The sequence below is a fragment of the Lactuca serriola genome, chromosome 7, assembly GCF_051521515.1.
Source record: "Lactuca serriola cultivar US96UC23 chromosome 7, Lser_US96UC23_V15, whole genome shotgun sequence".
Taxonomy (NCBI): Eukaryota; Viridiplantae; Streptophyta; class Magnoliopsida; order Asterales; family Asteraceae; genus Lactuca; species Lactuca serriola.
Window position 1 is genome coordinate 163,615,922 of NC_136414.1, and position 26,419 is coordinate 163,642,340.

At 38.5% G+C, this 26,419-nt stretch overlaps 1 pseudogene; it reads left to right on the forward strand.

The window, feature by feature from the left end:
• The first annotated feature begins 6,827 nt into the window (after positions 1 to 6,827).
• Positions 6,828 to 25,600, forward strand: LOC145064507 (vacuolar protein-sorting-associated protein 37 homolog 1-like; annotated as a pseudogene).
• The last annotated feature ends 819 nt before the right edge of the window (positions 25,601 to 26,419 follow it).

Consider the following 26,419-nt stretch of genomic DNA (forward strand, 5'->3'; position numbering starts at 1 on the left):
GACTTGGTTCCGGGGGCAGCTCCTATCGCCAAGGCGCCCTATCGCCTTGCACCACCAGAGATGCAGGAGTTATCCTCACAGCTGCAGGAGCTACTGGGGAAGGGGTTTATTTGGCCGAGTAGCTCGCGGTGGGGAGCGCCAATCCTTTTTGTTAAGAAAAAGGATGGTTCACACCGGATGTGCATTGATTACCGGGAGTTGAACAAGATGACGGTCACGAACCGTTACCCCTTACCGAGGATCGACGATTTATTCGATCAGTTGCAGGGAGAGTCTTGGTTCTCCAAGATTGATCTGAGGTCTGGATATCATCAGATGAGAGTGCGTGAGGAGGATATCCAGAAGACAACATTTAGGACTCGTTATGGGCATTACGAGTTCGTGGTGATGCCTTTCGGGCTCACCAATGCACCAGCGACATTCATGGAACTCATAAATAGGGTGTGCAGGCCGATGTTGGATCGTTCAGTAATCATGTTTATCGATGACATATTGGTGTATTCGAGATCCAGAGAGCAGCATGAGGAGCATTTGAGGGAGATCCTCGGAGTTCTGAGATCGGAGAGGCTTTATGCCAAATTCTCCAAGTGTGATTTCTGGTTACGAGAGTTCCAGTTCTTAGGACACCTCGTCAACCAGAATGGGATATTGGTCGATCCGTTCAAGATTGAGGCGGTGATGAGTTGGGAGGTGCCGAGATCCCCCTCAGAGATCAGGAGTTTTCTGGGGTTGGCCGGCTATTATCGGAGATTTATCAGAGATTTCTCCAAGATTATTGTTCCTCTCACCAGGTTGACCCGGAAGGGCGTAACATTCAGTTGGGGCCCAAAGCAGCAGGCCTCATTCGAGACACTTCGCCAGAGATTAAGTGAAGCCCCAGTATTAGCCCTTCCGGAGGGGATGGTGGATTTTGTGGTGTATTGTCACATGTCGATATCAGGATTGGGTGCGGTGCTGATGCAGAGAGGTCATGTAATAGCATATGCATCGAGGCAGTTGAAGCCTCATGAGACGAGATATCCCACTCACAATATGGAGTTGGGGGCTGTGGTGTTCGCCCTCAAGATATAACGTCACTATTTGTATGGGGTCCAGTGTACCATATACACGGGATCACAAGAGCTTGAAGTATCTAATGGATCAGCCCAACCTGAATATGCGCCAGAGAAGATGGTTGGATGTGGTAAAGGATTATGAGTGTGAGATCCTGTACCACCCGGGCAAGGCTAATGTTGTAGACAATGCCCCGAGTCGCAGGGCGGAGAGTGCCCCGATACGAGATGTTTGTTTGAGATTGACAGTGATGACTCCGGTATCAGACACCATTCGGGAGGCCCAGGTAGAGGCCATGAGACCGGAGAACCGCAAAGGAGAGCAGGTAATCGGGAAGATATATGAGTTAGTTGCCGCCAGCCGTGGGCTTATGACCTTCTAGGGCCGGATTTGTGTGCCATTTGAGGGCGGGGCACGTACCATTTTGATGGAGGAGGCGCACAGGTCGAGGTTTTCAATCCATCCTGGGGCCACTAAGATGTATTTGGATCTGAAGAAAGATTATTGGTGGCCCTGCATGAAGAGTGATGTAGCATGGTTTGTTGAGAGGTGCTTGACCTGTCGCAGGGTTAAGGCCGAGCACCAACGTCCGCATGGCAAGTTGCAGCCACTTGAGGTTCCCCAATTGAAGTGGGAACAAATTTATATGGATTTCATCACCAAATTTCCGAGGATTGTGAGGGGTGTCGATGCAATTTAGGTGATCGTCGACCGGCTGATGAAGAGTGCTCACTTTCTTGCTATCAGTGAGAGCTCTTCTACAGAGAGGCTGGCAGAGCTGTATGTGAGGGAGGTGGTTTCACGGCATGGCGTGCAGATCTCGATTGTGTCAGATCGGGATGTACGTTTCACTTCCAGGTTCTAGAAGAAGTTCCACAAGGAGTTGGGCATGAGGCTGCATTTCAGTACCACTTACCACCCACAGACGGACGAACAGAGTGAGCGGACGATTCAGACGCTTTAGGACATGCTTCGGGCATGTGTGTTGGACTTCGGAGGGAGTTGGGATACGTATTTTCCGTTGGCTGAGTTTTCCTACAACAACAGTCACCATTCGAGCATTGGTATGCCTCCCTTCGAGTTGTTGTGTGGGAGGAGGTGTCTGACACCCATCTGTTGGGGAGAGGTAGGTCAGTGAGTGATGGGCAGCACTGAGATAGTGCTTTAGATGACAGAGCAGATACAACAGCTCAGGCAGAGATTGTTGATAGCTCAAAGTCGCCAGAAGTGTTACACGGATAGGCGACGATCCGAGATCGAGTTTCAGGTTAGAGACTTCGTACTCCTGAAAGTGTCTCCTTGGAAAGGAGTGATTCGATTCAGGAAGAGGGGCAAGCTGGGGCCCCGGTATATTGGGCCGTTCAGGCTGGCCGCAAGGGTGGGCAAGGTAGCATACCGGTTGGAGCTACCTGCGGAGTTGAGTCAGATACATGATACATTCCACATGTCTCAGCTGAGGAAATGTATAGCCGATGAATCGGCAGTGTTACCATTCGAGGATATTCAGGTGGATGCGAGCCTGAATTATGTTGAGAGGCCAGTCGCGGTGGTGGATTGGAAGATGAAGGTTTTGAGAAACAAGGAAGTGACACTGGTTCTGGTTCAGTGGCAGCAGCGAAAAGGGTCTGGGCTGACCTGGGAGCCGGATGCGGAGATGCGGAAGCTTCATCCAGAGCTGTTTCCAGAATCAGACTTCGAGGGCGAAGTCTGATTCTAGTGGGGGAGAATTGTAACATCCGGATTCCTAGGTATCTTATTTTAAGTGTTTATCTTGAGTTTTAGGGAGGTACTCGGCGAGTAGGCGCTCAGACTCGCCGAGTAGGATCGCGAATTCTTGTATGTATTAATGATCAGACTCGACAAGTCGATCCGTGGACTCGGCAAGTCCGCGTTGTGAAGTGAAACCCTAAATCTCAGGGCCCGAGCCCTATTTAAAGGCCCTTATGGCCGTCATATGCGGCCACTACTCCCCTTTGAAAAGCCTAGAGAGAAAAGAGAGATTAGAGAGCATTTTGGAGGCTAATTCTTCATCCTTTGGTGTGATCTTGCAAGAAGGAGTGGGGAAATCCAAGCTAGATCAATTGTGGAGCTTGGATCTGTCTTGTTCACATTGAGATTCACGTTTTGAGGTACAAGTTCCTTCCCATTTCGTGTATTTGATAGATTCCTTGAATCTAGGGTTTCCTTTGCACAATTTTGAGTTAGATTGTGAAGCATATGAGGTCCCTTTGGGTATAGATGATAGATCTAGACCTTGACAGCTCCAAAAGGTCCCAAGCTTCCAGCTTTATGAGGTTTCATGTGAGCCTTGAGAGTAGAACCCCATCTTAAAGGTTATTTCTCCATTTTTGGTCTTATAAGCATTGCATGAACGTAAAGATTGAACCTTTACATGACTTTCAAGTGTTAGAAGGTTAGATCTACTGGTTGGTGAAGCAGATCTGATCTCAAAAGTTCCTTTGAGTGTTTTCATGGGAGGAACTCGTCGAGCCCATAAGGGACTCGACGACTCAAGTGGGGTTGCCCCACGATTCGCGACCTGTGATAACCCGTTAAGTGTAGGGTTGACTCAACGAGTCGAGTGAGGACCAGGGGCAAAGAGGACACGCGTGTAGTCGCCGAGTCACATGAGTGCACTCGACGAGTCTGGTCAAAGTTTGACCGTTGACTTTTAGGGTTTGGTCAATGTTAGGGTCTTTGAGCCATGAGAGGGGTAAAATGGTCTTTTACCCTTCTGAGAGTACTAAGAGAGGGATTAGTCTATCCATGAGAGTTGCATTGATTAGAGTGCTTATTCCATGTGATTAGGCGGGGGCTAGACCAGATTTTACCGAGTTCGAGATTTACCGAGTTACCCGAGGTGAGTCTTCTCATTATACTTTACCTAGAGTGGTAATCAGAGTTATGTGACTGAGTATCTTGTATGCTATTTATGTGATTGTGATACACTGCATTATTTCTATGTGATTCATGACGTGTACGTTCCAGAGTTTACAAAGTTAGAACCGGAAGGTTCACAGAGCTAGGACCAAAGGGTCCACAGAGTTAGGACCGGAGGGTCCACAGAGTTATAGCCTCGAGTAGCTAATATGTGTTATATGTGGTATTTTGGGGAACTCACTAAACATTTATGCTTACAGTGTTGTGTTATGTGTTTCAAGTACCAGTGAGGATCGCGGGAAGGCACCGGCATGATCAGTACACACATGAGGAGTTTTGGTACATTATGATCTTGGGTTGTGTTTCTATGGATTGACATGTGATACAATGAGATTTTTATAATTTTTATGAATGAACGTATGCTTTTAAAAATGTGAAAAATTGTTTGAAAAATTACGATGTTACATTGGAGCTTAAAATATGGAGTAAAATTGAGGAAGATGGATTGTTTTTGCGAGGGTATTCGAAGGAGACAGTAGGGAAGAGAGAATCGTAGGTTTTTTCAAGTGGAATGGCAATAAAATTGAGTTTTGTTATTTAAAATGCACAGCTCTATTTTTGCGTTAACACGGGCCGTGTAAATGGTAAGTTATAGTTTACACGTGCCGTGTAAATGCTGCAATTGAAAGGCACGAGCTGGTCGATTACACGGCCTGTGTAAATGCCAGGAAAAAGTTTATACAGCCGTGTAATCTTCTGTAAATCCGACAAAATTCTCGATTTTTACTTTTTTTCAAATTTCAACCGGAAAATCCTCAACTGTCCGAAAAATGATTTTTAAACCACTTCGGACATGAAAAGCAACTTGAAACCATAAAACTAAGAAAATTTGCTAAGAAAATGGAAAATTAAGGAACACACGGAAATACCCTGCGGTTGCCTCCCGGTTAGCCGCCCGTTTTTAATGTCGTTTGCTCGACCTGGCCCCTGATATGCTTCATTCTTGGTATGTGGGGCTCTCAACTACCTCCATCTCTTCGTTATTCACTTGGAATCCCTCATAGTATGGTTTTTATCTATGCCTATTGACTTTAAAAGTCTTCCCGGTTTGTTGTCTTGTGATTTCCACAACACCATGGTCAAAGACATTTGTAACCACAAAGGGGCCAACCCACCTTGATCTTAGTTTCCCTGATATCAACTTGAATCTTGAATGGTAAAGCAACACTTTTTGACCCTTTGTGAAGGTTTTCCGAGAGATCATCTTGTCATGATACGCCTTGGTCTTCGCTTTGTAAATCATTTCACTTTCATACGCATCATTTCTGATCTCCTTCAGTTCTTAAATGTCCAACTTCCTCTTGTTGCCCGCTTCATCTTCATTCAAGTTGAATTTCTTCAAAGCCCAAAATGCGTTGTGTTCAAGATCAACCGAAAGGAGACATGGTTTCCCAAATACTAGCCGATATGGGGACATACCAATGGGAGTCTTGAGGCGGTATGACCATAAGGCATCATCCAACTTTATACTCTAGTTTTTGCGGTTTGGATTGAATGATTTCACCAAAATTCCTTTGATTTTCCTATTTGAGACCTCTGCTTGCCTATTGGTTTGAGGGTGATAGATTGTTGATACTTTATGAGTCACCCCATACTTTTTCAAGACGGCTTCAAGCATTTGGTTGCAAAAATGAGTCCCATGATCACTTATGAGAGCTTTCAGAATCGAGAGAAAATATGTGCTTTAAGGAAATCCATAACAACTTCGGAATCATTAGTACGGGTGGCATGGAATCCACCCATTTTGACACATAGTCCACCACCAAAAAAATATATGAACAACCAAAAGAGGCTGGAAATGGTCCCATCACTACTAGAAAACATCCCTTTCATGATGCGCATTTGTGTGTGTCCTAAAAAATAATGTCAGTTTTGCAAAATTTGAAGGATAGAGGACACGCATTTGTACGTGCCCTAAAATTAGTGCCAGAAAAGAAAAAAAAAATGCGGAGGGAACCTTTCATAAAATGTGTGTCATCTAAGTGTATCGCTTTATAATTTTAATGAAACACGTGTTTTTAAGGCGGGATTTCACATGCCTATTGGATCCCAAAAGTTGAACCCCCCGCCTCTTCCAATTAGCAAGAAAAAGCCCTAGGGCCATCATCTTCATAGCAGAATTGCTCTGGCTTTTGTGATCAAAGAAGAAGACGACGACTTAATGGGGTGAAACATAATTCTGAATATGCAAAATTGCTCTTGCTCTCATAACAGCTAATATGAAAGTCAACAGAACATGTGTGTGTACAGTCTTCTTACCCCTTTTCTCCCTAAGTGTATCAGGTAATTCCAAGAACTCTTAAGAAATTTGAGATTCGCACCTCTTTCGTACACCAATGTATCCTCTGTTTTCTAGTAATTTCTTTACGGTTCATTATTGTTTTCTCTCGATTTGAACTGGGTTTCTTGTTTCTCTCGAAAATCTCGCTTCTATGTGATCTTTATATGTAATTGTCTATCTACTACATAAATAGAATGTTCTATGTTGTAGTTTTGTCACTGAATCTTGGTTTATATTGTCAGGTTCTTAGGGTTTTAGGTTTAACAGTACGGATACGGGTTTTTATGATTCAGTTGTTGATGCTAACAGTTTCTTTGATAAACAAGTGGTTATCCTTAGTTTTAGGTACAGAAGCTTCTGATTTGCTGATGGAGTTGATTTACCTCATGTAAGAACCTGTTTCCTTATGTGATTTTTGTCTATATTTTGACTTGAAAACATGTTTATCATTGTATATTGTTTTTGGTTTCATTATAGGGTGTTTATGGTTATGGTTATGCACCATATGGACCTTATTCTCCTGTCGACTCACCTATGCCAACAGTAGGTCAAGATGGTCAACTCTATGGGGCCCAACATTACCCCTACTTCTTACTTCCAACCTATGACCCCTACAACCCCTTACTCGTCTGCTCCTCCAAAGGGTGAGATCACAACAACTAAAGAGGAACCTGCTTTATTTTTGGACACAACTAAAGGAAACCCAAATGATGTGAAGGGGAACACTGCTTCTACCCCTGTGAGGCCAACTTCATATCAAAATTTATCTTTCAATCCAAATGGAACCTATAGAAGAGGTGCACAAACTGGCTATCAAGATCCAAGATACACTTATGATGGGCTTCAATCACCTATACCATGGCTAGATATCTGCAATACAAAAGGTATCCTTCCTTTCAAACATGTTAATATTCTTCAACCATTAGTTTTCTATTTCTTTTTTGAATTTTTGTATATTTAATCTTTGTATTATATGATTGGTGTAGTATTGATGAGCTATGGACACTTTTATCTGACCAAGGATCCTATCAACAGTTCTTGCTTTCAATTGATCCTGTAAGAACTCAGAATATTGTAAGCAACAAACTTTTATCTTTTTAATCAGAAGTTCTTAAATTCTTAATGTTTTTATTTAGTCTTCCAGTTATTTTTATCTTTATATATTGGACAAATAATGAGGAATAACAACGCCTATATTAGTAAAAAGATCAAGTACATTGCTAATTCCTGTAACTTTCTCTTATATATATTTGTCTTTTTTAACCAGGTACGAGATGAGCTTAAGAAAGATACCCTGCAACTTGCTAGTAAGTTTCTTACTTGATGTGTTAGCCTTTTTATCAAACTAGTAACCTGAATAAAGTTGAAATAAAGTAAAAATAACAAAAAATGAAGTGGATAATCTAATCCATTGATTATTTGACCGTGGATTTATTTACCAAATATCTAAAATACCCTTGAATAATATACGAGTGAGTTTATGATATGTTTGTTATGCAGGAGAAAACTTGGAAAAAGAACCCCAGATAACTGAATTAAGAAACCAGGTGAGTTTTCAGGGCACTTAAAACTCATATAACTGGAATTCCATATTCCATTCCATCATTGCATGTTTGTTTTTCTAAATCAATGGAAATCAGTTCCATTCTTTCTTTTTTTAAATAAACCAAAGTACCCTCATTACATGTATTGAAATAATAAATATAGAAAAAATAAAACTTACGAATCATTCAATTTTATTATTGAATTTTATTCGATCCATCCAACCATCCAACCAACCAAACACATTTCCTTTATTCCCTCAAATTCCAATTCCTTCAACAGATTCCATTCTGATTCCTTTTTGTTAACTTCATGTGGTGTTACTGATGGGTTTTGGTCATAAGAACATCCTATGTGCTCATACAAACCCTAATGCTTGGATCTAGGTTTCTCTATTGTACATGCAAGTCATCCAAGACTATAAACCCTAATTCTAGCAAACAAGTAATCATATTAACTATAATTAGGGTTTAGATCATACCTTGATTGTTGTGTAGCAATAACAATCCCAATTCCTCCTTGTATTGACTTTAGAAAGCTTAGAGTCACAATTGTCACTCCTCTAATGGTTCACAAACACCATAAGTAAGAGGATGAAGAGGAGAGAGGATGGAGGCTGCCCAAAAACGTCTACAAACCCTAGAAGGTTCTTGTCCACGTTTTTGGTCCTTTAGGGATCCATATATAGTGAGTCTATTAGGGTTATCTAACAAGGAAACCCTAATTTGGATGCTTAAGCCCTAAGCAACCCAAAGACTCCTTTAATTAAGGCCTTGAACGATTTCCTTATGGGTTTCCCCATAGAATTCGTCCACTCCTTAATATAAGGCAATCCATGGCCCAAATTGCAATTATCTTATAATTACAATTCTAGTCCCTTAAGTTTAATTAATCTCTTTTAGTCACAAAACTAATTACCAATTAATTATTGACTAATATTAATTAAACAATATGATTTCTCCTTTAATATATTATTCTCATAATATATTAATAAATCATATTTAATCCTTTCTCTCCATAATTCATCCTATCAAGTTGCTTTGGTGAAGGCAACCCAAAAGGACCATGCACCATCAGGTCAAGTACATAGTTATGGACTTAGACACTAATCCAACAGTCTCCCACTTGGATAAGTCTAATAACTATTATGCGTATGACTTCAGATCCTGATCTGCAATCGTAGCTTTCCAAAGCCGCTGTCAACTCTGATCCTATCAGATACACGTGTCCTTAGATAAGGGATCATATATTCCTCCATTCTAGATATCATATGAGATATGATTTCAAATCATTCTCTTTGTACTATATCTCAATTCCCGATTTAGGACGACTGACTAATTGAACAAATCAAATTAGCCCTAGCCCGGCCGAGCATTTACGTTTGTCATCACTAAATCATCGAGGGGCCCAAAGATATCGCTTTTATCCTACTTTGGATAAAAGGAACGGATAAACTTTGATACAATGCTTGCTTGCACTTACTCACCAAATCACACACAACAATATGTTTTATAACACCAAGTTACTAGTGCGTTTACATATTATCAATGTGCAACCAATTCGCAAGACACAACTCACACATCTCGGTTTCAAGAATATAAGATGTTATCGTTTCACCAGTCACTCGTGATACAATCCATGGAGTGATCCAAGTGAGCGTGGGTTTAATACAATGCTCAAATCATATTCATAAGCACTCATGAACGTTGCAGCAAACATTTGCTTATGTCTAATGCTCTTTAGACAATCCACACACCAATTCACGACAGTCTTCATTCATACCTACATCCAATATATGAATGACTGTGGCCCGTTTGAATAATTTGACTGTTCTTAACCAACTAAATTATTCTGGAAGTCAAAACATGCAAAGTGAAACACAAGAATAATACTAATCCCATATGGCCTCAACCCTTTGAGTATAAATAAAACACCTTTTATTTATCACCATATCGATCACTCATTATTTGTCATTTCGGTTAATCAACGTCTTACTTGAATTACAACACTTGTCCCATGCTCCTAGCATGCACACAATGTTTACCTATGGTTCTTACTTTTGTGAAATAGATCAAATTGAACACATTTCCAATCATTCTCATTTCACAACTCCAAATCCTTTTTCATAAGTGTGAGAATATCAAATTCTTGTTACTTATAAAATATGCTAGATTCTAACATTCTATGCAATAATCCTTTCGTAATGTCACTGCACCAAAGTCACAAAGACTATTGCCAATGATATTACAAAGTCCTCTATCGGAGATTGTTACAATACAATTCCTTAGATATGATGTCTCTCACTCAAAGTACATTCCTTTGAACATGCTTTTGCATAAAAGCTTCTAATCTAGTCATAGATTTTCAATATTCAATTCCCAATATGGACACGCTTCCATATTTTCCATATGACAACTCATTCTTAATAGAATCTTATCTATTCGTAATGATGTCGATATGGTCCATCCAATATCATGCTTCCAACTACTCACAAGCGACCAATCCTCATCAAACTTTGGATTGTCCTTTGATAGTTGTTTAATTATTTTAGTCAAAACCAATTCTAGTCCCTTTTCCCTCTAAATGCGCTCGACATTTGGAAAATTTTTGAATGGTCAAACATTAAAGCATTTGCAATCGATCCTATACCCGAAGCGTATGGGACATGACGCATAATGTTTTATTTGCTATGTTCTCAAAATTCAAATTGTGAAGAGGAATGTCGTAATCATAATCGAACTTTTAAGAGCACACTATGTACCATTGGCTAAATTTATTAACATTTCTCAACCTAATCCTTTAGATTTGAAATGAAGCATAATATTCTCTCCCTTAATTATAGCAAAACAACTTTACAAACCTTACGACTTTGCAAGGTATAACTCTTGTTTTCTATAATTAATGTTGCCAACTTGCAATACGTGCCTTAATAATCATACAATAAAAACATTTATGCTCCCACTATCATGATGATTATTATAAACATAACACTTATGCTCCCACTAGCTTCGACATGTATTCAGAAACAACTTAACTTTCAGAAAAACAATACTTATTGAATTTCTTAAGTTCATGTTTCTAATACTTAGTGCTTTGATAATCTTTTATCAATGCTTCTTGAACTTATACACTTTTGCCTTAGATAGTTCATATGTGTGTCTAAACAATTAAGACTAATTGCCAAACCTCACAATTCAAATCATGGAAAGGGATACCGTAACCATAATCGAATTCGAGAATGCAATTTTACAATCACTATCCTTTTAAAATCTTTCTTAGTGAAAGCATTTCCTCACAATCATTTTCATGAAGGAGGAAATCTTATGACACTTAGATTTAAATGGTAAATTTGTTCCTCTCCATGTGAATTTGTCAAAACCAAAGTTTACGACAAATTCAAACTCATATGGATCGAACTTTCTTAATCTCGATTTCTTGCCTTATGGTAGCACAGCTGCCCACCATGTCTTCCAAGTAGTTAAGTAGCTCAACCTTTCCTATCAATGTACCTTTCATTAATTAAGGTGCCTTGCCATTTATGCGTTCAAAATGAGAACTCATAGAACTCACATGCATAATTAACTCAATTGGAAAAGTACAGAAATAAAATAATGTCAACACGATAGGTTGTAAACCTCAACTCGTATGCTAGTGATGATCGATAAGGTTTATTTGATTTGTTCTTGAACCCTTTCAAGACCATTAGGACTCCCACTGACTCCTTGACATATAAGATTCTCTTGTCAATAACCATTTCTTGACAAACAAATATTCAAGAGTTAGTGTAGCTTTTATCAAAACATTTCATAAATTGGTCCCAGTTGGTCTTTGTCTTATCCAAGACATCACAACTTTTCCATATTTAATGAATGCTATAAACCTTCTTAACAGTTATCACTCAATGTCACAATCTTAACTCTAAGACTTGTTTTGGAACGAAGTATGATTGACTTCTTGATTTAACCATTTCTTCAATCCTTGATTCCTATTCTTAGACATACAATTGTACTAAGACTCACTTAGAGGATCAATTGAGATATGGTTCTTAATAAGACTTATCATAAAGCATAAAAGCTACTCTCCCTTCTTCTTAGAATGGAGAAACTTTTATCTTTCTTCCTACTTGATTCTTCTTATTCGTTCTGCTATTGATTTAAACTTTTTCAATCAATTCATAATTACACTTAATCTAGTAAGTATAATCATATTTACTAAACCTTTAGTAAATCATGACGAATATCATTGTTACTCTTATGGTGGACTTGATCAACACGCAACTTTGTGTGCTCGATCTCCTAGTCCTTCACTTGACACTTTGTCAATGAATTAGTCTCATTTCCAAAATATGAAATTTCTCATTCATTGTGCAACCAAGTTGCATGATTCCAAGTTTCTGTCCAATTGAAACTTGGGTGATGAGAAACTCTCCCTATTTGGTAAACTCTCGACTTTCCATAGATAACATAATAAGAACCAAATCCATTATTGCTAATAATAGAAACATTCAAACATCAATTTTTCATATACGCCATTGCAAGGATAAATAAATAATATAAAATCAAAATTTATTTTATTGCGGAAATTTTTTTTCCTTACAATGCAATTCATTGAAAAACTATGTTAATACATCTTTCTTAGAAATCTAATTCTAACTCTAAGTAGTAGCTCAAGAATCTAATCTTCGAGAAATGCGATCGAAATCCATTCCTTCACGGTTAGATTCTGCTCACTTCTTCCCTTAAGCTTCCTTTCTTTTCTTCGATCCTACAAAACATCAATTGTAATCTTATCACATTATGTATTAAGAATCTAGAATATAAGCTTAAAAGAGTTAGTTAATGTATTTTACCTATATTAGAGCCATACGTTTCGACTCTCCCATCTCTTAGATCTCTTAGGTAAATGGGGCAGCTATGTCTCCAATGCCCTTTCTCTTGGCAATAAAAGCAAATTAACTCTTTTGGAACATGACATTGAACTACTTCAGACATTGCCTTTCTCTTATGATCAAACTTTTCGATCATAGCATGTCTTTCGTTGCCATTGTCCATATCCATAGAGGTCTTGAAGGCAGATTCACCAATCAACTTTGCTTTTCTATTGCGCCAAACCATTGCTGATTCAGCAGCAATAAGCACATAGGTGAGATCTATAAGGGTCACGTCGCGGTTCATCATATAGTACTCTCTTACGAACTCACTATATGAGTTAGGAAGTGACTGAAGAACCCAATCAACAGCCATTTCCTCACAGACAACGGAACCCAACATTCTTAACCTATCAATGTGTGACTTCATCCCTAGGACGTGTGCACACACCGACTTTCCTTCTTTATGTTTACTTGCCAAAAGGGCTTGAGTGATCTTGAAATTTTCAAGCCTTTGAACTTGTGGGTTAGGGAGAATAATTGGAGGAGGTGGAGGAAGTGAAGCATGATTTCTTGTTCCTCGATCGAATCGTGGAATATCATCTTCATGTGGAAAGCTTGTTCCACGGGATTTGGGAAGACCATAGTTGTCGAACTTTGACATCTACAAAACGGGAGAAAACGAATTCAAGTTAGTTGATTCCAAGGCTAGGACCCAACACAATATTCTACAAATCGGGAGAGGGATGCTGTAACCCAAATTGCAGAACATTTGAAGGTAAGTGAATGACGATTCACTAATTTCCACCATGAAAAACGAAAAAGAAATTTAAGTTTTAAATATATGAAAACTCCTAGATCTTATGAGATTCGTTGAACATTTCAATGGCATGTTTAAATCTCGATATGCCCCTCTTGTTTGTGACTAGGATGCCGAGGATCACAAAGCGGGTGTGAATAACCATGCAAACTACATGGTGCCCCCTACATGTTACAGTCACCTATTCGATGTGCCGGTAAACCACACACGCTCCACCGAACTATGACAAACATTGAGTCACCCTTTGCTACCTTTGCTTAGAACCATTTAGTGTGCCGGTAAACCACAAACGCTCCACTAACCTCTTCGCAAGGGCACAAAGTGTAATTTCATGGAATTGCATCAATTCACTTTTGCTTAAGTAACTAAGATTGGGAATTTAAAAAAAATATTTAGTTACTTTTATACTTCATTATACTTATAATGGAAGGCTTCGTCTTATGCTACCCATTCGGCTAACGACCCTCCACTAGTCAAGAGTGCGGTGGGTAAGAGTGGATACCCATTCAATCGTCATTTTATAGGCAATTTCCTTAAACACCCCTTATAGACCAACTTCGTGAATGAGGCCTACTAACGGTAAGACTGACTTTTACTCATACATATATATAATGTTAGACTTTTAATGTTATATATATATATATATATATATATATATATATATATATATATATATATAGTATATGGTGTATTTACACTTTTAAAATATAGGTGGTCAAATTTAACAATTATACTTTTAATTCAATTAAATTTTAAACCAAAAACATTATGGATCTATTAAACCTCTTTTAATTATACACCTTAATTAATTAATAAAGCCATAAGGGTGTGATTTGATTTTTTCAAAACAATACTAGGGTTTTAGAATTTAACATTCCTAATTAAACTTTTAATCAACTTTTAAATTCCAAAACTTGAGGGCAAGTTTTGAACCATTTCAAAACACTAGGGTTTAGAATTTAAATATACATCAAAATTAAACAATTAATCAAAATTTAAATTCCAAAACTTGAGGGCAAGTTTTGAAACCTTTTTCAAAACATTAGGGTTTCAACTATTTAAATTTCAAAACAACAAAACTTTTGAGGTCAAATTTAAACTATAAAACCTAAAGGGAAAAATATGAAACATTTCATAACACAAGGATCAAATAACAAATAATCTAAATTAACATTTAATCACATAATTATCCATATTTGATTTATTTAATGATTTCTTGCAAAACAATTTACCAATTTAATCAAAATAATTAATCAATTATCACATAAGGAAACAAATATTTTATTAATTGATAAATATCTTCAATTAGATCAAGAATATAGTCAAATATATCATAAAATCGGATTTATATTGATCTAATATGATAAGGTAACTATCCTCAAGCAAAAACAACAAGAAATCCCGGTTTTCCCTCTAACTGACCAGCCGACTCGTCGAGTCAGGAATGGACTCGTCGAGTTCATCATGAACTCGATGAGTTCATCTAGAAACCTCGGCGAGTTCAGGCCCCAGAAACACAAAATCGAATTTTTTCAACATACAAAGCATCAATACAATAGAAACCAATCGAGGCTGCCCAAAAACGTCTACAAACCCAAGAAGGTTCTTGTCCACGTTTTTGGTCCTTTAGGGATCTATATATAGTGAGGCTATTAAGGTTATCTAACAAGGAAACCCTAATTTGGATGCTTAAGCCCTAAGCAACCCATAGACTCCTTTAATTAAGGCCTTGAATGATTTACTTATGGGTTTCCCTAGAGATTTTGTCCACTCCTTAATATAAGGCAATCCGTGGCCCAAATTGCAATTATCTTATAATTACAATTCCAGTCCCTTAAGTTTAATTAATCTCTTTTAGTCACAAAACTAATTACCAATTAATTATTGACTAATATTAATTAAACAATATGATTTCTCCTTTAATATATTATTCTCATAATATATTAATAAATCATATTTAATCCTTTCTCTCCATAATTCATCCTATCAAGTTGCTTTGGTGAAGGCAACCCAAAAGGATCATGCACCATCGGGTCAAGTACATACCAAAATAGTTATGGACTTAGACACTAATACAACAGTTACAGTGTATGATCATATGAACAATGGAATTAGCATCTGCTCAAGAAAAGTTACATGAGTTCAAGAAAAAAAAAACCCAACTCCTTCAATGTTACTCATCAGGTTCCTTGCTAAACAAGCTACAAGGTATATTTTCTTTAAAATTGATTATTTTTCATTTTTGGGAATTAATCTGATGATATATTGCAACAACCCGAAATTCATATCCCTAAATGTAACCCTACTCGCGACTCGTTCCGATCATCCAATCGTCGTTTCCGATTTCGTTTCCGATTCTGGCATTTTATTAAGTCATTAATATATATTTTATTTTATGACTTAATGAGTGTCTTAATACCCTAAGAACTCATTCTAACATCTCATATTAATGATCGGAACATTTCTAGAATCAACCATATCGGGTTACGGCAAATTGGCCGGGTGCGACCAAAAGCCCCGTCTAACGCCGGTATCGGGTAGAATTCTACCGTGTCCTAAACTTGGACACAATTTAAAATGATCCAAGTCTTCATTTTGAAGCTTTTGCTCCATTCTACAACTTTCACTCCAACCTCTCTCCTCAAACTAGATTTAAAGGTCCAAATCTCAAGTTTAAGGTCTCAAATCTTCAAGGTACCTTCCCTAATTTGTTATGCAACCTTTCTAGCCTTCAAATTCGAGTCTAAACCATGGATTAGGACCATTACCATGAGTTTGCAGCCCTAGAACAGTCCTAGGCCGTAAACTCATATAAATGGGGTTTTTGGAGCAACAAAACCCTTCCAAACCACAATTAGACCTTGAATATGGCTAAATGACTTTATGAAATGGAATTAGAATGCCTCAAACCATGATTTAGAGACTTATATATGAGTTTACGGCCCAGAATGGTGCTTAGGCCGTAAACCCATATTTAAAGGGTTTTTAAGCCCTTAAACCCTTCCATGGCTCAAACAAGCTTAGATACGACTTTTAGAATATTGGTTATGGACCTAGAACACCTTAGACATAAATTTTGAGGGGTTTGTATGAGTTTATGGCCAAGGCATGTGCTTGGGCCGTAAAATCCTCAATAATGGGTATAAACTCATTTTCAAGGTGTTAGAAAGCCATCCAACACCACCAAAAGCCTTGGAATAAATCATAGAACCAACCAAAAATAGTTTAAGGACCTTAAACACATCAAAACTCTTCATTTGAGAGTTTACGGCCATAGAAGGTGCTCCATGGCCATAAACTCCTAAAAACATGTCATTTTGTGTCCAAAAATCATTTCAAGGCTTGTAGGAATTTTTAGAATCACATGTGATTAACTTTGGGACCTTAAAAACATATATTCAAGGGAATATGAGAGTTTACGGCCATAGGCCCCATTCCAAGGCCATAAACTCCCTTAAGTGATGTATTTAGTGATTTTAATTCATTCCAAGCCTTAGGTAAAATTATTCCAAGCATTCCCAAGTGGTATTGGCCATTTATGACCCATTAAGCACCATAAAACACCCGGACATGAGTTCACGGCCGTGAACTCATGTGGTTATGTGTTTAGGCCGTAAACTTCATTAGGGAGTTTACTCTTGGGGAGTAAACTCAAATCCCAAGTCCCTCGCTTCAATTCTCGTCCGTAGATGTCACCCGGGTCACTCCAAACACCCGTTTTGAGGTGTTTTCGTTCGTTGGAGTGTAACTTCATATCTAATTAGAGTTTGTGAATCTAATTAGATATATTTGTATCACATTTCATTTTACATAGGAACCTCGCGTGTTATCAGGCCTCGATTCGACGTTTAGCATCCGAAACCGACACACTTCCGCGTCCGGTGAGTTCATACCCCTACCCTTTTTCAATGGTTTTTCAATGTTTTCAGGGGGGGAATACAAGCAAAAGTACAAGAATATCTTGTACTTAAATTTATGATTTCAGTTAAATGGTTTCATATTTGTATATTTTTAAGAATTGAAAACCTTTTTAACAAACTATTTTTGACTTGCAGAGTTGTTTGTTTTAACCCGATTTTCAATTCTTATTATACACTGTTATAATGTATACTTCACATTTGATTGTTCACACTTAAACTGATAGAACACATAAACCATTGTAATGTCTATCACAAAACACTAAGGTTCGAGTGTAAAAGTCAGACACCATCAGAAAACATAAAATATCTGTATGTCCTTAACAATACACGTAGGTTCGAGTGTGAAAGATAAATACCATGATGACACACAAATCAATTGTAATGTCCTTAATAATACACCTAGGATCGAGTGTAAAGGACTATCACCATAAGATAACACACATATATCATTTGTAACGTCCTTAATAATACACCTAGGATCGAGTGTAAAGGACAGTCATCATTAGATAACACCTAGGTTCGAGTGTAATGTCCTTAATAAAACACCTGGACTCAAGTGTAAAGGATAGGTACGTAGAATATAGCTAGTCGTAAATACTACTTTCCTAGTCGAAAAGTAAAGAGGAATCTTAAAGATTGGAGACACGTCCTCGTAACACTTCCATGGCACGAGATAATCGAGGACTAACCCTGTAACCAGAATCTCCGTACGTAGGAGAGCGTGGCTTGAGTGTATAGATCTATACGGGACTGACAATCCCACACCTGGCTGCTAGCTACAGCCGAACCGAAAGGTTCAAGGGTGACGAAAGTCATAAAAAGGATACTGGCCCTGGTCCAAGTCGTATCTAGTCTGAGTATGGTTAAGGACTCGCAATCAGGATTATTAACACTTTACGAGTATTTATTAGTTTTATGTACGTAATAAAACTAATGTACGTTCAAGCATGACAGGCTTACATATACACACATTCAGGAAAACATGGGGTTTTCCTGGGGAGGACACTGAACATAACCAGAATCGGTAATGATACACATATACACACATTCAGGAAAACATGGGGTTTTCCTGGGGAGAACACTGAACATAACCAGAATCGGTAATGATACACATATACACACATTCAGGAAAACATGGGGTTTTCCTGGGAAGAACACTGAACATAACCAGAATCTGTAAAGATACACACATAGTCAGGAAAACATGGGGTTTTCCTGGGGAGGACACTGAACATAATCAGAATTGGTAATAGTTCACAGACACACACAGTCAGGAGAACATGGGGTTCTTCCTGAGTAATCGTAGTACGAAATTAGAAAAGTGTAACAAGTTAAATAACTGAACTACAATTCACAAGAACAATCATGTTTTCATTATACATCGTTTACTTTACTTTTCGGTTTTGGAAACTAACTTTACATAAGAAAATATGGGATTTTCTTGGATAACCTCGTTTTCAGAAAACTAAAGGAACTCGTACATTTTCAGAAAACAAAACCGCTTATGAACTCACCAGCTTTATGCTGATTTTCAAACCACTTGTATTCTCAGGTTCACATTAGACAGGTACCCGACAATCTCTTTTGGTGAAGAAGAAATGCGTAGAAGACTCGTTTCGCGTTGTTTATATATACTATGTATCACATGTATAACTTTTGCTTTTGAAACAAATGTAAAACTTTCATATATGTAATGTAATGGTTGATTTACTTTACTTACTTTGTACATTGGATTTGATACTCAATGTGGAGTCAACCCCGAAAATGTTTCTGCCTTCGGTTTTCGGGGTGTGACAGATTGGTATCAGAGCCCTTGTTTATAGTGAATGAAGTATACCAAACCTTACATGGTATAAAACTATAAACATTAAGGGGCCTAAGTGCTCTGAACTAAAAGTATCCATCAAAATATAAGTATTTTCAAAAGTATATAAGTATACCGACCTGTCGAGATCCGTAACTACAAGTAGAACAAAACATAAGTAAATGGGTGTTGTACGCTGCGGTTAAACCTGGGCAGTTATGTAGTCGTGTCTAGGATCAATATAGCCTGGCCAACTATATTCATTCGAGACATGGCCAACATGTGCTTGGGAGTGACTGTGGTATGCGGCATGCCTAAAACTTACCCTAATACCACAAACATCGAGTTAGTGTCGTAACGAATCCTGAAATACTATGGGAGTATTTCTCGAGCCAATCCTTGGTAGAAATCCTCGTTCATACATTGTTCTTTGATCATTCTCTTAGCCATAATTTTCTTGTCTTGATAACTCTATCCTGCTTTATCGCTTATTCAGCATATATCTGTCATATCTCTTGATTCCATTCAGAGGACTTATCATTCTCTCTTCCTTGATCTTATTAGATCAAGATGCCTCCAAGAAAGAGACCCATCTCCAAGAGCAACAACCCTCCGCCACCACCTCCTCCTCAAATCGACCATGTAGTATTCCAGGCAGCTATTACAGCCGCGGTGGTAGCTGCCATGTCTCAACGGAACTCCGACGGTTCCGGTGGTACGGGAGGTGATACCCAAACCCAAAACCAAGAAAACAGTCAGGGACGCCGGAAAGAGGGTTCCTATAAGGATTTCATGAACGCAAAACCCCCGTCCTTTGATGGCACCGGAGGTGTCATTTCTCTCACCCGATGGTTCGAGAAGATCGAATCCATCTTTGAAATCTGCGCCTGTTCAGATTCAGACAAGGTGAAGTTTGTCGCCTGCACCTTTATCGACAAAGCGTTGACTTGGTGGAACGGCCGAGTCAAATCCCTAACCTTACCTGTAGCCAACGCCATGGGTTGGGAAGCCATGAAGGAACTTCTGCTGACTGAGTACTGCCATCGGGACGAAATGCAGAAGTTAGAACATGAACTTTGGAACCTGAAGATGAAAGGTTCCGACATCACTGCTTATACTACCAGGTTCGACGACTTGGCACTACTCTGCCCGGGAATGGTTACCCCGGAGAGTAAGAAGATAGAGAGATTCATATGGGGTCTGACCCAGCCAATGAAAGGGAACGTCATAGCTGCGAGGCCGGATACATACGACAGCGCCAAACGCTTAGCACAGATCCTAATCGATCATAGCGAAGACCTTGAGGAGGCAGTTACCACTCCTGAGCTGACAGTGAGGAGTGGTGAGAAAAGAAAACTTGGGAAGAAAGAGAAAAGTCAGGCATCGTACGAGTCTTCGAAGAGACAGCAAACGGTGGCAGTTCACGCTGCCACTTCCCCTGCAGCCGTCTCTGTTGTTGGATCCTCAACTCGAAAACCTGCCAGTAAGTATGTTGGAACCCTTCCTAGTTGTGACAAGTGCAACTATCATCATCTTCCTTCCGGTCCATGTATCGAGATAATTTGCAACAAATGTGGCATAAAGGGGCACATGGCGAAAAACTGTAAGACACCAACCCAATCAACGAGTCAAACTTCCGGAGCGGGCATTGGTCGGGCCTGCTATGGTTGTGGAGAAGTTGGGCATCTTAAGCGAAACTGTCCCAAGGCTGTAACACCTGGCAACATAGGAACAGTTCTAGCGATAGGACAAGAGGAGATAGCCACCGATCCCACCATTGCCACAGGTATATTTCCCTTGTTAAATTTATATGCCTGTGATTCTTTTCGATTCTAGCACTGAAAGAAATTCGTTAACCATCCATTTGAACATCTTCTAACCCCGTCGTTTGCGAGTAACCCAATATGTATATCTTCGAGATGGTTATCACGTGAGAACGAGAACCCTTGTGTCGTATCCGTAGATTGTATTCTCAATCCGAGGGATATTCTTTTTCCATTCAACCTAGTGGCAAACTTTTTATGAGATGCTTTGATGTCACCCTTAGCATGTAATGACCGAGCCTCATTCATGTTGTCATTCCTAGTTTCGAGAAAGCCATTCGTTCCAACCTTCCTCCGACTCGACTTTCATGATCTTTGTACATCAAAGCTTAAAAAGTCTTTCCATGTATTTCTCGTCCGAGTGATCATCGAGAAACGAGAAGTCTACGATTCCTTCCCCAATACTGTTTCCAAAGAATTCTTGGTAATTCTTTCCGAATGTGCAATCCAGTCTCGCATCGATCTAATCCCAGGAATTTCCTCGTAGCCAAACCTTAATAAGCACGATATGTGCAAGGCAGCAATCAGGGCATGATACGATCACTACGAGGTAGTAGTGGCGTCCTTCGGTCGAACCATTTTCTTGGTCATGTAGTTAAGCAAAGCAGTCATACTTGTAAAACCTTCCAAAAGCAAAGGCAATAAAGAATTAGTCGACACTGGGAACACCCATGGAAACATGTCGATTCTTGGGTTCCGTCGACTATAATCGTAGACTCATGTAGAAGTTTCCCTTAGAACCATCGAACCCTTAGTTACTCTACCATGTGAAAGTGTACCCACTTGTTGGAGGTTTTACCCTGGAAAGACATAGTATGCCTTAAGAATTGCGGAAAACTTAACTTGTGGAACCTTAGACCCTTCGAGATCTTCGTTAGGAATCGATTCCATAGCCCTCTCCGAGCTATCTTCAGGAACTTAGCAGCGAGCATCCGGTATTCCACATCCTTGTTTGTGAGAAGTGCTAACCTGATGAAAACCCTAGTCGCCCTTGATGAGGTCAAAACCGATAAAAATCCAAACCTTCATGGATGAATCATATGAGATCGTAGATCGAGAGGTTAACCATGCGTAACAGCCATATCCTGACAGTGAGAGTTCGCTGGAATGTCAAGCGGAGACCCGATTCCACTTAGGAGCTTGAAGACCCGAAGCAGTAGATTCATTCTCATATCTCTTTTCACTTCGTGATCTGTGTTCGAATCTTTGAATTTCGGGACGAAATTCCCTCTAACGGGGGGATAATGTAACAACCCAAAATTCATATCCGTAAATGTAACCCTACTCGCGACTCATTCCGATTATCCAATCGCCGTTTCCGATTTCGTTTCTGATTCCGGCATTTTATTAAGTCATTAATGTATATTTTATTTTATGACTTAATGAGTGTCTTAATACCCTAAGAACTCATTCTAACGTCTCATATTAATGATCGGAACATTTCTAGAATCAACCATATCGGGTTACGGCAAATTGGCCGGGTGCGACCAAAAGCCCCGTCTAACGCCGGTATCGGGTAGAATTCTACCGTGTCCCGAACATGGACACTATTTAAAGTGATCCAAGTCTTCATTTTGAAGCTTTTGCTCCATTCTACAACTTTCACTCCAACCTCTCTCCTCAAACTAGATTTAAAGGTCCAAATCTCAAGTTTAAGGTCTCAAATCTTCAAGGTACATTCCCTAATTTGCTATGCAACCTTTCTAGCCTTCAAATTCGAGTCTAAACCATGGATTAGGACCATTACCATGATTTTACAGCCCTAGAACAGTCCTAGGCCGTAAACTCATATAAATGGGGTTTTTGGAGCAACAAAACCCTTCCAAACCACAATTAGACCTTGAATATGGCTAAATGACTTTATGAAATGGAATTAGAATGCCTCAAACCATGATTTAGAGACTTATATATGAGTTTACGGCCCAGAATGGTGCTTAGGCCGTAAACCCATATTTAAAGGGTTTTTAAGCCCTTAAACCCTTCCATGGCTCAAACAAGACTTAGATATGACTTTTAGAATATTGGTTATGGACCTAGAACACCTTAGACATAAATTTTGAGGGGTTTGTATGAGTTTAGAATCACATGTGATTAACTATGGGACATTAAAAACATATATTCAAGGGAATATGAGAGTTTACGGCCATAGGCCCCATTCCAAGGCCGTAAACTCCCTTAAGTGATGTATTTAGTGATTTTAATTCATTCCAAGCCTTAGGTAAAATTATTCCAAGCATTCCCAAGTGGTATTGGCCATTTATGACCCATTAAGCACCATAAAACACCCGGACATGAGTTCACGGCCGTGAACTCATGTGGTTATGTGTTTAGGCCGTAAACTTCATTAGGGAGTTTACTCTTGGGGAGTAAACTCAAATCCCAAGTCCCTCGCTTCAATTCTCGTCCGTAGATGTCACCCGGGTCACTCCAAACACCCGTTTTGAGGTGTTTTCGTTCGTTGGAGTGTAACTTCATATCTAATTAGAGTTTGTGAATCTAATTAGATATATTTGTATCACATTTCATTTTACATAGGAACCTCGTGTGTTATCAGGCCTCGATTCGACGTTTAGCATCCGAAACCGACACACTTCCGCGTCCGGTGAGTTCATACCCCTACCCTTTTTCAATGGTTTTTCAATGTTTTCAGGGGGGGAATACAAGCAAAAGTACAAGAATATCTTGTACTTAAATTTATGATTTCAGTTAAATGGTTTCATATTTGTATATTTTTAAGAATTGAAAACCTTTTTAACAAACTATTTTTGACTTGCAGAGTTGTTTGTTTTAACCCGATTTTCAATTCTTATTATACACTGTTATAATGTATACTTCACATTTGATTGTTCACACTTAAACTGATAGAACACATAAACCATTGTAATGTCTGTAACAAAACACTAAGGTTCGAGTGTAAAAGTCAGACACCATCAGAAAACATAAAATATCTGTATGTCCTTAACAATACACGTAGGTTCGAGTGTGAAAGATAAATACCATGATGACACACAAATCAATTGTAATGTCCTTAATAATACACCTAGGATCGAGTGTAAAGGACTATCACCATAAGATAACACACATATATCATTTGTAACGTCCTTAATAATACACCTAGGATCGAGTGTAAAGGACAGTCATCATTAGATAACACCTAGGTTCGAGTGTAATGTCCTTAATAAAACACTTGGACTCAAGTGTAAAGGACAGGTACGTAGAATATAGCTAGTCGTAAATACTACTTTCCTAGTCGAAAAGTAAAGAGGAATCTTAAAGATTGGAGACACGTCCTCGTAACACTTCCATGACACGAGATAATGGAGGACTAACCCTGTAACCAGAATCTCCGTACGTAGGAGAGCGTGGCTTGAGTGTATAGATCTATACGGGACTGACAATCCCACACCTGGCTGCTAGCTACAGCCGAACCGAAAGGTTCAAGGGTGACGAAAGTCATAAAAAGGATATTGGCCCTGGTCCGAGTCGTATCTAGTCTGAGTATGGTTAAGGACTCGCAATCAGGATTATTAACACTTTACGAGTATTTATTAGTTTTATGTACGTAATAAAACTAATGTACGTTCAAGGATGACAGGCTTACATATACACACATTCAGGAAAACATGGGGTTTTCCTGGGGAGAACACTAAACATAACCAGAATCGGTAATGATACACATATACACACATTCAGGAAAACATGGGGTTTTCCTGGGAAGAACACTGAACATAACCAGAATCTGTAAAGATACACACATAGTCAGGAAAACATGGGGTTTTCCTGGGGAGGACACTGAACATAATCAGAATTGGTAATAGTTCACAGACACACACAGTCAGGAGAACATGGGGTTCTTCCTGAGTAATCGTAGTACGAAATTAGAAAAGTGTAACAAGTTAAATAACTGAACTACAATTCACAAGAACAATCATGTTTTCATTATACATCGTTTACTTTACTTTTCGGTTTTGGAAACTAACTTTACATAAGAAAATATGGGATTTTCTTGGATAACCTCGTTTTCAGAAAACTAAAGGAACTCGTACATTTTCAGAAAACAAAACCGCTTATGAACTCACCAGCTTTATGCTGATTTTCAAACCGCTTGTATTCTCAGGTTCACATTAGACAGGTACCCGACAATCTCTTTTGGTGAAGAAGAAATGCGTAGAAGACTCGTTTCGCGTTGTTTATATATGCTATGTATCACATGTATAACTTTTTCTGTTGAAACAAATGTAAAACTTTCATATATGTAATGTAATGGTTGATTTACTTTACTTACTATGTACATTGGATTTGATACTCAACGTGGAGTCAACCCCGGAAATGTTTCCGCCTTCGGTTTTTGGGGTGTGACATATATTATTGCTGATTTTACTTCAGAGTGTATGAATAAAACGGATGAGGAATCAGAAATGCTACATGAACAGATTCTTGGAAAGGAGATTGATGTTGTGACTTTTACTAAAAAGTACAAACAACTTCGGATTAATTACCATAAACAGTCTCTCACCTATCTTGTAGCCAATACTAGTGTTGTTGGCTGATCGTATTTTTAACAGGTTTAAATGTCATAAACTGGTAACCAACTATTTATTTTTTTATTCACAAAACACCGTTGAAAACTATTAAAATAATGGTATTTTGTAAACACAAAGTTTTAGTTATTTGAAGAAAAAACCAACGGTGTTTTGTCAAGAAAAAAAATATAGTTCTTTACTTATTTATGAGAATAAAAAGCAAAATCCCAAGATTCTTGTGTGTTGAAATTGAAACTGTTGTTATGGACTTTTAGGGGATGTTTTTTTTTCTCCGCTAGTAATGTATGGGTAAAGTAATTTGATAAAATGACTTTTCTTTTTTTGGTTTAAATGAAAATATGAAGAAAAAAACTTATTCTTTTACCCTTCTGTTTGAAAATGATTCTGAATAATAGTTAACTATTTATTTGACAATTATTATAAACCGAAATTGTGAATGAAATAAGAGCACGTAAAAGAAATGTCTTTTAAATGTACACATAGTTTGCTTTCATGGTTTTTATGGAAGTTACAATATCTTTTTTACCACATGTCCATCACCATATCTTCATTTTTGCTACTTTTATCTTCCTTTCATGTCTTTTCATGCATTGGAGGTGTGTGTGGCATTTGATTCAGGTATATATATATATATATATATATATATATATATAGTTAGCTTATATTTTAACAAGACATTAACAATAATGGTAATATTGGTTTTATAATGTTGTTATAGAATGATTTGGTGCATGGATGGGGTTTGGATTTTACACTTCGACGATGTGTAAAGGTCAGGTCAATCAATCAATTCTATTTTCTTCTGACTTCTAAAATTAACTTCAA